The following is a 12,149-nucleotide window of genomic DNA, read 5'->3' as shown; positions in this document are numbered from 1 at the left end:
TGTCTAATTAAAAGCTCAGCCCGCGTGCGTTCTCTTCAGACTGAAATACTTTCTTTGGCAAGCTGATGCAACTGCTTGAGTAGCTCATATACAGCAGTTGGGGCGTTTCATATTACTGGAGTGTGTTGGGTCTTAGTGGACCCATAATGATGACAAATGATTCATGAAAGACCCTATCAAACAGTACTGAGTAACACAGGCGAGGTTCTGGATTAGGAAAATAGGATGGGACAGTCTTTGCAAATTCTCATGCTGTCTTTGGTAGGTGTGTTGAAATGCACATCTGTTTGTTTAACTCCACAGAAATTTTTTGACTTTTATAATGCTCCAGCGGTGAGGTTAAAACCCTGACCAGCTTATCACAACATCACTGAAATCTTTATTCCCAGTCGCTTCTGGAATGGTAATAACAGATAAGTCAAGTTCATTTTTTCTTAATTTTCCAGACACGTTCATAGTGATAATCAACCAATAAACTCATCAGCCAAAAAGCATTTATTAATTAACTAATTATTATTTGCCAGATCCCATGTGAAGTCCAAAAGGAAGACAAAAATAAATCAGTCCCTACTCTCATGAAATTTACATTTTATTTTCTACAACAAATTCTTACATTAGGAAGATATTAAACTCAAAGTAATATTCATGTTGGATATTTTTAACTTAAAAGATGGCACCAAACCATGGACTTAGAGAATTGAGAGCTAGCAAGGATGTTTGAATCACAGGATTTCAGATTTGGAAGAGACCATTGAGGTTATTTAGTCCAACCACTCCAAGAAAAATCTCTTATAACAAAGTAAAATAATTAAGCAAAACTTACAATATATTGACTTCATGCAAACCATTATTCATAAAGTTCAAAAAACATAATAAATGACTAATTCCTCACCTGTGCTGTTAAAAATAAATAAAATTAACTTTTCCATACACATATTTTATAATTTAAAGACTTCTCAGAGATCATTTAGTCTACTCCTCCATCCTTTTTTTTACAAGTAAGGAAACATGCTCCATAGCTAGGCTTTAAACCTATTTGATTGTACTATCCAATTTACAATTTACAATGTACAAATCCATTAATTGTACTAGAAACTCCAACAAAACTAAATGATGCTGTTGGCTACATTAATAAAGATCTAGAAAGGATCTTATCCTTATACTTATCCGGGCAATCACTGTTGTTTCAAGAGAGATCCAAACCTGACCCCAATTATCAATCGAGTTGGGCTAGGGAAATACTCTCAGATTCTCCCAAGGCATGAGTCCAGAATCAGAACACTATGTGGGCTCATTCCTGCTTAGATTGCATAGAATCTTAGAAGTCAGGAGGACTACAACTTTTCTCCTTCGTGACAGTCACTTAGGTTTCCTTTTGTCAAGTGTGCTAGAAGTGATTACAGGCTTTGGGACAACTAGGGTTCTGATCTAGGGGGGTGATATCCTGTGGGGAGGGGATGAATCTTCCCAGAAGCACTTCTGGTGCCAGCCCTTGGTTAAAGAATCTCTGCTGGCTTACACTGCCATGCAGTGTTCATCCAGTCTCCATCAGGTTTCTGTTGCCATCGAATCCTCTTTTTGTCTATCCTGCCCCCAAAAAAGTTTTGACTAAGGTGACTTTAGTTCCAATATCAGGTTCTAAAATATTCCATAAGGCAATCACTATCTAAAATATCTTGCAATATGAGTATAGGTATTTCAATGGCAATCATGGCAAAGATTCCATAGTTCAATTTTGGGATTTTTGTAGTTGAAAAGAGAAATATTTATAAGACAAAGTCTTATTGCCACTAGTAAGGGCTAGCAAACTTCTAAGGATACCTTGACATTTGCAATTACAAAATTCTAAGAAGCAATTTAAAAAAGTTTATTTCTTTGAATAATAAGGATCATGGAAACCATATAATAAAGAAATAATAAGAGAGTATAAATTGTATATGTACTTTTATCCCTTTTTTAGTGTATGGGATATCTGGGATATCTTAATATTGGGTTATGGTTAAAAGAACGGATGGGTTGGCTTCATTTGATATGAAGATGAAGTGATCATATTCATGGCTCTTTAAAGATCCATTTTCAATTTACCATTTTGCAAGCCTTTATGCTAGACCTCCTTAAACTATGACTGCCATGGTTCATTTTATGGTATTGGATTTTATGGCTTCTATGTCTCTTCTTATTATGTGATTTCCATGCAAAGAAATGCATTATTATGCATTTATTATTATTATTCAAAGAAATAAATTTTTAAAATTGCTTCTAAGAATTAAGAAGAGTCAACTGCACATATCAACTATTTTGAGGAATGAATTGGTGTGGCTTATAAGAAAATATATACACACATAAACACACTCAACATGGGATTTATTCTCCTTGTCAAAATCTCTGTGTACTAGAATATCATAATCTTTTCCTTATAGAATCCTGACAGAAAAATCCATAAGTATCTTCCATTCAGTTCTATGATCTTCACACTTGAAAGAAAAACAGAACAATTCAAGGCCATCTTGGTTCTGGGCATTTTTCTCTGGCTGAGCTCCATGCTTGGAAGACTCTCCATTTTTCATTCTAGATACTGACTGCCCTAGCTTCCTTTAAGTACCATTGAAAATTTTTCCCCAACTCCTCAATTCTAATGCCATCCCTCTATATATTATTTTCTATCTATCTGTATATAGTTTGTTTTGTACATTTTTGTTTGCAAATTGTTTATCATTTGCATCTTGTCTTTTTATTAGATTGTAAATTCCCTGAGGCCTCTTTTTGTATCCCCAGCATTTAGCATAATGCTCAATCTATAGAAGGCTCCTTTGTTCATTTTAGTTGGTCACTATCCTTTTTTAATTGCTTAACTTTTTTCTCTCCTTACTCTGACTTTTGGAATCAACTGAAAAAAATCTCCATCTATTTCCTGATTATAACATCATAGACAAATATCCCACCTCAGTCCAAATAGCCCTGGGATTACAGATAGAGATCATCTTCAAATTCCTCATCAGTCAGTCTTGAGAAAAACAGGAAATATTCCAAGCCTCTGAACTAATTACTACACTCAAAACCCCCAAAGAGTAGATCTGGAAGAAGAGGTAATACATAACATTTTTCTCTCAACCAGTCACCAGACTGAAACTCCCAGAAGGATTCTGAAGTTTCTAGCACACTTCAGAAATGGGAAACCATTTTCTGTACAAAAGGGAAAGCTGGAAAGCCATCACTGGGAGACTTGTCATCTCTTGTTATCACTCCAATCTGGACATGGATCTGGAGGATCTCAACCCTCTTATCTCCAGCCAGATGATAATAAATCTCTTTGGATATATGTCATATATATGGACTTTCTTATTTCCCTGATTTCAGAATTTGGTTGCTAATTGATCGTTTGTTTGGAGAGACTTGCTACCAAATGTAGAATTGAAATAGAGAAAGAAAATATGGTTAAATCCTCTCATTTAGAAATTACTTAAATTCATATGGATCCCTAATACTAATTGCTACAGTGCATTCTCCTAATTAATCCTTTATAAGTTTTTTAAGTAGCTCTCTTTAAGTTTCCAAAAGTATGAAATACAAAATATGGTGATTGATATATTTAAGGATTGATTTTTCTTGTGCATCAAGATAACTGTATAAATAAGTATACATATATTGTATTTAACATATACTTTAACATATTTAACATGTATTGGACTACCTGTCATCAAGGTGAGGGCGTGGGAGGAAGGAGGGGAAAAGTTGGAACAGAAGGTTTTGCAAGGGTCAATGTTGAAAAATTACTCATGCATATGTTTTGTAAATAAAAAGATATAATAAAAAAAGAAAACTATATACATTTAAGGATTGTTTCCACAAAAGAATTTAAAATAAAGATTTCTTTAAGTAAAAAACATTGCATTTAAAATCAGATTAACCAAAATCCCCTTTTTTTTTCCTTCCTTGAATCTGAGTTACCTTTTCTGCAAAATGGAGGTGATATACTGTGATGATCAAAGGAAGTCATGAGATCCTAGTTTTATAGCTGAAAAGGACCTCAAAGCATCTAGTTCAACCACTTCATTTTACAGATTAGGAAAGAGTAAGGCCCACAGACAGTAAATGATTTACCCACAAAGTAGTGAGAATATGCAGAGTGAACCACTGTACAAATAGAGGTTATTATGATGACTATTGTAGGGTCAGTACACAGAGGCAATACTGACAAGAAACTGAAATTTTAAAAAAGACAGAAAAAAAAAAACTATGGTGACATCTTGATAGAGTGACATATAATTTTCTTATGATAAAAGCTTAATACAATTCAGCAGGTTCACATTTTGTCAAAGGGAAAGATATCATAGGGTTATCTCAACTCAGGAAATGAGATAAAATATTCATTTCCTTCCAAAAGAGACATTTAAGCTTTTGCGAAATAAAAATTGAGAATGTTTGGAAATCGGGAAATGATTCTTTCTGTCAAATGGGTTTTGGGGTAGAAATGGTTAAGGCTTAATTGGGCAACTAGGTGGTACAGAGATTAGAGTACCAGGTCTGAAAAACTCAACTTCCTGAGTTCAGATCTGGCCTCAGACACTAGCTATGTGACACTGGGCAAATCACTTAATCCTATCTGCCTCAGCTTCCACATCTGTAAAATTAGTTGGAGGAAGTAACAAACCACTCCAGTATCCTTGCCAAGAAAACTCCAAATGGGTAATGAATAGTCAGACATGAATGAAAAATCACCAAAGGGCTTAATTATCTGGGCTGAAAAACTGACTCCCATAAAAGCAATCATTTTAATAGTTGTAAAAATATTAATGTAAATAGTATCCATCACATCTCACGATTTTTGGGTATCGTTATAAATGGGAAACTTGTTTGTTTTTTCTTTCTAGCATTTTCTGATTCTTTTCAATTATCTACTAGATATTGAATCCCAGAAGTTTCTCTGGGAAGGTAGTTCTGAAATGCTTTTTCAAGGTTAGCACATAAATTAACATTTTATAGAATGAAAGCAAAAATCACTTTATTCACTGACTCTTGAAACTCTGAGGAATGTGAATACCATATAGTTGCTGGGTTTCTTAGGTACTATGAAGAATTTTTTATCAGGGTTTTCCTTTCTTTTTTTTGTGGCCTGGCATGCAAATATTAAGCGAGTTAGCTATATTAAATAAAGGGGATACTAGATAGCCTAATGGATGCAGGGGTCCTCAAACCAAGGCCCGCCGGCCAGATGTGGCAGCTGAGGACGTTTATCCCTCTCACCCAAGATTATGAAGTTTCTTTATTTAAAGGCCCACAAAACAAAGTTTTTGTTTTTACTATAGTCCGGCCCTCCAATAGTCTGAGGGACAGTGAACTGGCTCCCTATTTAAAAAGTTTGAAGACCCCTGGAGAGCATAGAATTAGGAAGGCCCAAGTTAAAATTTGGCCCCAGACACTAGATTTATGACCTTAGACAAGTCCTTCAACTATTCTACCTTAGTTTACTTATCTGTAAAATGGGGATTTTAATGGCATCTACCTCCCATAGTTGTCATAATCAAATGAGATAATAATTGCAAAGTGCTTGACACCTAACAGGCACTATATAAATGTTAGTTATTATTAATAATAATGCTGTTAAAAAGGAATAGTCTTGGAGTCAGGAAGTCCTGGGCTTATGTTCTGCTTCTCATCCATAATGACTATATTGGATATATTAGATATGGATATATATTATATATATTATAATGGATATATTATTTATGTTGACTCATTCCTGCTTGTTTTTCCCAATACTGTTTGTCAATCAGTGTTAAGGAAGGTCACCTTCCTTAAATTTGCAGCTTTTTGAATTACTGGCTCTGTCACTTGGAAATTTTCATTATCTTGCTGCCTTGGGGAGGTCTGAGATGCAAGGACCCAATCCCTTTTGTTGACATGAACCTATCAGAACTGCCAGAAGGATTCTTTAGTTTCTAACACACTTCAGAAATGGGAGACCATTTTCTGTGCAAAAGGGAAAGCTGGAAAGCCATCATTATAGTTATTAATAAAAGGCAACCACATCTTAAAGGTATTGCTGATATTCACTGATTAGCACATCAGTGTACTTGACACATTATAATAAGCTGTTTTATTTCTCTTTTTTCTGAGTTTGTCTTGATAATCAGAGTGAAAGCTTAAATGAAGACCTTTCCTTTCAACAGTATAACCATGGGTAAGTCATTTATCCTCCCAGTGTCTCGAGCAATTTTCTTCGATGAGGAGTCACAAAAATTCCATATCTGCATTATTAAAGGGAATTTCCACAAAAGGAGTTCTCCCACCTGGCTAAAATGACAGGTGTACCCCTTAGATAACTATGAGATGTGTTAGCATTCGCCTCAAAGCTATAAATGAAAGATTTCTCATTCTAACTCATGATTTCATAGTGAAAGTCTAAGGATTTCATCGATTCACAATGATTGTCTAGTTCAGGACTGCATTGTTACTAAGTTAAAGCAAGACTAGAATCCAGGTTTTCCTTACTGCACTAATACTGCTATATTCTATATTCATTCTATTCTATTGCCTCTATTCTTAAAGCCCTGTTACCTCTTGGAATTAGTACTTTTTCTTTCCCAACACAATATCAGGAAAACAGAATGCTGGGTTCAGTGCAACAGGATAAATTTCAATGTTGTGAATGCAGCACAAAAGGAGAAACTAAAATTCTATTTTTAGACTAAAAATAAAATCAGATAAACAAGTTATAGAATGGGAAGACCTAGCTTAGCAGCAATTCAAGTGAGAAAGATGAAGGCTTTACTGGACCACAATAATCACCTATGTGAGTGAAACAGATGCTAAAAAGGGAATGTGATCTTAAAGTACATTTAGTATGGGAATATGGGAAGTCAATTACCTGATTTGGAAAATTGTGTTCAGTTCTAAATATAATATTTTAATAAGACTTACAAAAATGAACTCTGAAAATCATCTTTATGTGTAATTGGAAAAATAAAACATTACTGAGGGAAACCCCTCCCTCCCCCCACACTAATCTATCCCAGGAAAACATGCTCTTCCCTCTCTCCCCAACTCTAATAGTATTTGTTAGTCATATCACTAAGCTTAGCACTTTATCTTATTGGTTGTGTGATTCTATTTTTAACATTAACAGAGTCAAAGAGTCAAATATTTTGTAAAAGAGGCATCTGGAGATAGCAGCAAAGAGTTATAAGGTGAGAAGATCCAATTAGATAAACAAATATGTTTTGTGGAAAATAACTCAAAGGAGGAGAGAAGACAAATGGGAATTGTCTAAAGGGATTTATCTGGATGGACAAGGAACTCATGAAACAAGTTTGTTTTTAAAAATAAATGTACAAAAAGAAAAAAAAAATAAGAACAATGAAAAGCTACAATATATTCGGAAAAGGGCTGCTATCATTGTAAGAAAACCTAAAGTTTTGTCAAAGGAGGAAAAGTTGAAGAAAAGATGCAAAAAAAAAAATAACTAGAATTTATATAATACTTTCAGATTTGCAAAAAAAAAAAGATATTGCACAAATATCATCTTTATAGCTTTACAATAACCTTTGGTTAAATGACTATCCATTGTGCTACCTAGCTTCCTCTGCAAATAGAGTGTCTAGAAGTCATTATGTAGTTTTAAGTTATAATAACTAAATACTTAAATAACAGCTTTAATAACTTATAGTTACATAAAAACTTTTCAGACACCCTGTCTTGTTTTGTTTTTATCAGAAGTATCAACTAGAACAGTGGTTTTTAACTTGAGGTGCACATACAGATTCGAGAAGGGTCTATGAACATTGCGTAACAAAAATCTTTAAATCTTCATTCTCATCATCTCCAACTTAAATTTAGCACTTTCTTCAATTGTGACATTAAAAAAACCCCACTATTACCTGAGAGGAACTCTATAGATTTTGCCAAATAATAATAGATCATAGATAATAATAGATTTGCCAGATCACAAGAGATCCTTATGCAACAATATCTTCATTTGTACAGTATGTTGGGAGTATTTCTAAAATATAAATGCATAAATATCTGGGTTATTCTGAAGATCATATGCAACATTTTACATCTCATAATGTGTATTGACATCCTTTTGTTTACAAATTTTCCTTCTCATCGATTTTCTTTTTACAATTCAATTTCAACTTTATCTTGTGTGTATGTGTGGGGATTGAAGTTAAGTGACTTTTCCAGGGTCAAACAACTATTGAGTGCTAAGTATCTGAGGCTGAACTTGAATCTAAATCCAGAATAAATACCTTTTTCAGTGTATGACTTTGTCCTAGGAATCCAAGATACTACACTAGGCTGCATCAGGGTGCCCAGTGATCTTTCCCTTTTCACAATACAAACTCAGTGCAATGACACTTGCTTGCTCAGTACAGTCTGCCCATCACAGTTTAATTATTTTATTCTTTGCATTTGCAAACCTTGAGTCTACTCAGCAAAGTCCAAGGCAAGCTGAACTGGTCTCTAGAGAGCTGTCCTGGAAGCAGGAGACATTACGCTTGCATATGTATGATTCCCTGGCCAGCTAAGAAAAGTTATTTTTGACATTTTTCTTCTTCCATGCTCTTAGACAATAGTGATGTAGTAACTCAATACAGTTTGTGGCTGAATCCAGACAGCTGAGTAATAGCCAAGGCATCAACAGCTGGCAAGTGAGACACTTGCCTTCTTCCTCCCCCTAACCAGACTGTTCTTTAAAGGATTCAATCAGTATGAAGTCAGAATGTCAAGGCAGCAGTACAGATCAGGTAATCTGACAAACGGATGTTGGACTCAAATAAGCTGACTAGCTATTAATTCACAAAACAGTTGGAAAGATTTGTGATGCAAGCTGACTTCCGTCTAGACAGAGAAGGGAGTGTAAAACCCATCAGACAGATACAATATAGCAATGACAAGAAAAACCTGTTTCTACATCATATCAAAGCTTCATGAGCTCATGAGGAGAAACTTGGTGGTTGCTTTCCTTCACCCACATTGGTCCTATAGAAGCTGCATCACGGTACTAGTGAATTCCAGTCAAAGGATAATTAGAATGTCTAGAATTTTATAATATTAATGAATATTATTAGTGAATTAAAGTGGAAAGTTGAAGGGAGGGAAATAGGGAGATGGAGGTTAGAGAGGAAAGGAGAGGGAGAGGAAGAGGGAAAAAGAAAGGAGGAGAGAGAAAGAGACAGAGACAGAGACACACAGAGAGAAGAGACAGAGACAGAGAGATAGAAAAAGAGATAGAGACAGAGAAAGAATATAAATTCCTAATGATGAATCTTTTATGTAATTCTTGAAATGGTCTACATTTTAGTTTTTTGAAACCAACATTGGACCAGGCCTTCTTAATTCATCACCTGCCATTCTATTATGTTTTTCTTTTCTCCATGAAGCTAGAATATAACTTGGAAGAAATCTTATTTTTAGAAATATATTAATTGGTTAAATTTAGACAATATTAGATTCTCTAAAAAATGGAATACTTCACTGGATATATTTATCAGATGATTTAAATAAAGGAAACACATTAACATCTTTTTTATTTTGTGTTTTTGGTTGACAGGACAGAAGAAGGAAAATTTGATAATGTATTACAAGACATCGTCAGTTGTACAGTTTGCTGGGGTATTAAATATAAATGAGCATTAATATCTGAGTTATTCTGAAGATCATATGCAACATTTTACATAGGTCAAAATGTATATCAATATCCCTTTGTTTAAATTGTTTTTTCTTCTCATGGATTTTCTTTTTACATGGTATCTCCACCATTAGAATATAAACTCCTTAAGTTGGACAAGGATTATTTCATTTTTGTTTTTCTATCTCCAATGCCTGCTCTAGTGCCCTGGAATATAGTTGACACTTAATAAATGTTTGCTAATTGATTAACATGGCATACTTATAATTAAATGTAATATTATACTACCTCATTATAAAAAGCACCTTTAAAACATTAATTCACCATAAAACAGGAAGTACGAATTCAGAAAAGTATGCTAAGAAATTACATATGGGTAAAAACCAACGTCAGAGTGAGGAATTTTGTACCTAAAGTTCCTATTGATTCTAAATTATATTTATTGTGCATAAAAGGCCCCAAATAGTTCTAGCACCAAATATTGCTCATTCACAGAGCTTAGTATTACCATGACTTAAATGGAGAATTGTTTAAAGATATAATTCTTTCTGAAATGTTTTTATACCAAATGAATGGGGAAGGAGATATAGAATTAAATAAGTCAATCCAAATAAGCAAACATTTATCCTGCACCTATTTAAATAAAAACTGGGGCAGTTTTACTGTGTTGACTGGAAATTCAAAGACATATAACATGGATCTTGGTAAGGTCAATAAAAGAGTTTAAAGTCAAAGAGAGAGAAAGAGAAATATAAATCACTGGGACATAAGGAAGAAAGGGATAGATGTAAGAGAAAAGCTCAGATAAAGAAAAATTAGAGCCAGAAAAGGTCATTTCCAGTTGAGGCAGGAATAGGGGTAAGAAAGGCAAGCAAGAATTAGGTGAGAGAGATGGCAGGAGAGTTGGGCCTTTCAGAAAAAGTGGATTGGGGTGGGGAGAGAAATTTTTTCTAGATATGAAAGTATAAGTAAAGGTTCTAAGACAGGAAACAATAGCATGAGGATGGTGGATGAAAAATAATTCAGTTTGGTTGGAGTGTATAATCTGGGAAGTAGAATGGGGGACAATGAGTATGGAGAATTAGATTCTCCAAATTCTGGGGAGTCTTAAATACTAGAATAAGCAATTCGTCCTTTTTTTTTATTAGACAATGGGAAACAAAAAAATCTTGGGGTAGAGGAATCATGTGATCAGTTGTACATTAAGAAGATTTTTCAATCAGTGGGATGAAAGACAGAATGTAGAAAAAGGGAGATTATTCATAGAACAACTAGTTAGCAGGTTATTGTAAAAATCAAGGGCTTGGGTGACTGTAATGAAAAAAAAAGAACAAGATCAAAGAGAGACGTGAGAAAATACTTTGTAAATTACTCAAAAAGCTATTGCTTGGAAGCCCTTTATGATGCCTTATCGTATATGATTATCTTATTTAATGCTGAAAACAGTTCCTTAGATGGAAGCAGTTTCTGAAAGACAGACTACTGATATCTGTGTTGTTGGGGCTGATACACATCAAGAGAGTCACTTTCAAAACTTCATGCCAGAAGCTTCAGGAAGCCTTTGCTGAATGAATATCCAAGACTGTGAACACCAGCAGGTGTCACTTTTGGTGGGAAGCTCTTTCTGTGATCATCATCTTCAAATTGCCATACAGTCTAAGAGATGACAGAGCTCTCTGGGGCTTTCTAGTTGACTCTGTACCTCTATGGAAAATTCATTCTCTAAGATTCTTGACAAAGGTCTGCTTGAAAATCTTCTGTGAACCCCCCTGCCCCCCACTACTTCTACTCCTCTCTCTTTTGAGATAGCTCTAATAAGTTTTTCCTTTTCTAGATCCAAAATTTGGTTCCCTGCAATGTCTCCCTCAATGTTTCTAGTTCCAAGGTATTATGGGCCAAGTATAATAAATTTAATCCCTCTTCTACTTGTCAAAAACTTAAAAAATTGAGCATGTCTCCTTTAATTCTTCTCTTTTTTAGGCTAAATGTTTTCAATTCTTTTAGTTGCTCCTCATATGATATGCTTCTGAATCCACCCATTATTCTGGTTGCATGATCTTTAGCTTGTCAATGGCCTTCTTAAAATGTGGCAACCAAGTCCATACACAACACTCCAGATGGAGCCTGACTTTGGTATCAGAATCATAATTTTCTTCATTCTGGACACCATACTTTTGCTGATGCAACCTAAGAATGCACTGACTTTTTTGACTGCCAAGTTTTCAGTCTCATTCCTGACTCACACTGAACTTCCAGTCCACTAAAACTGCCATTTCTTTTTGACATGAATTTTCATCTAGTCATGCTTTTCCCAACTTATACATCTACATTCATTTTTTGAATCTATGGGTATAATCGTCTTTATCCACATTAACATCATTTCACTGGATATAGTCCATCATTATAACCTGTCAATATTTTTAGTTCAATTCTGTAATCTGATATATTATATCTACTGCTCTATTTGGCATCAGCTACAAGTCTGAAAAACCTATGCCATTTATATCTTAATCCAAGT

At 34.5% G+C, this 12,149-nt stretch overlaps 1 protein-coding gene across 3 annotated transcripts in view; it reads right to left on the bottom strand.

Moving 5' to 3' along the window:
• The window catches only part of PALLD (palladin, cytoskeletal associated protein), a 485,836-nt gene that overhangs the window by 245,758 nt on the left and 227,929 nt on the right, over window positions 1-12,149 (bottom strand). The gene's annotated exons all lie outside the window — the stretch shown is intronic.

Source organism: Antechinus flavipes, chromosome 6 (assembly GCF_016432865.1).
Source record: "Antechinus flavipes isolate AdamAnt ecotype Samford, QLD, Australia chromosome 6, AdamAnt_v2, whole genome shotgun sequence".
NCBI classification, from domain to species: Eukaryota; Metazoa; Chordata; class Mammalia; order Dasyuromorphia; family Dasyuridae; genus Antechinus; species Antechinus flavipes.
This window is presented reverse-complemented; position numbering and strand designations above follow the sequence as displayed.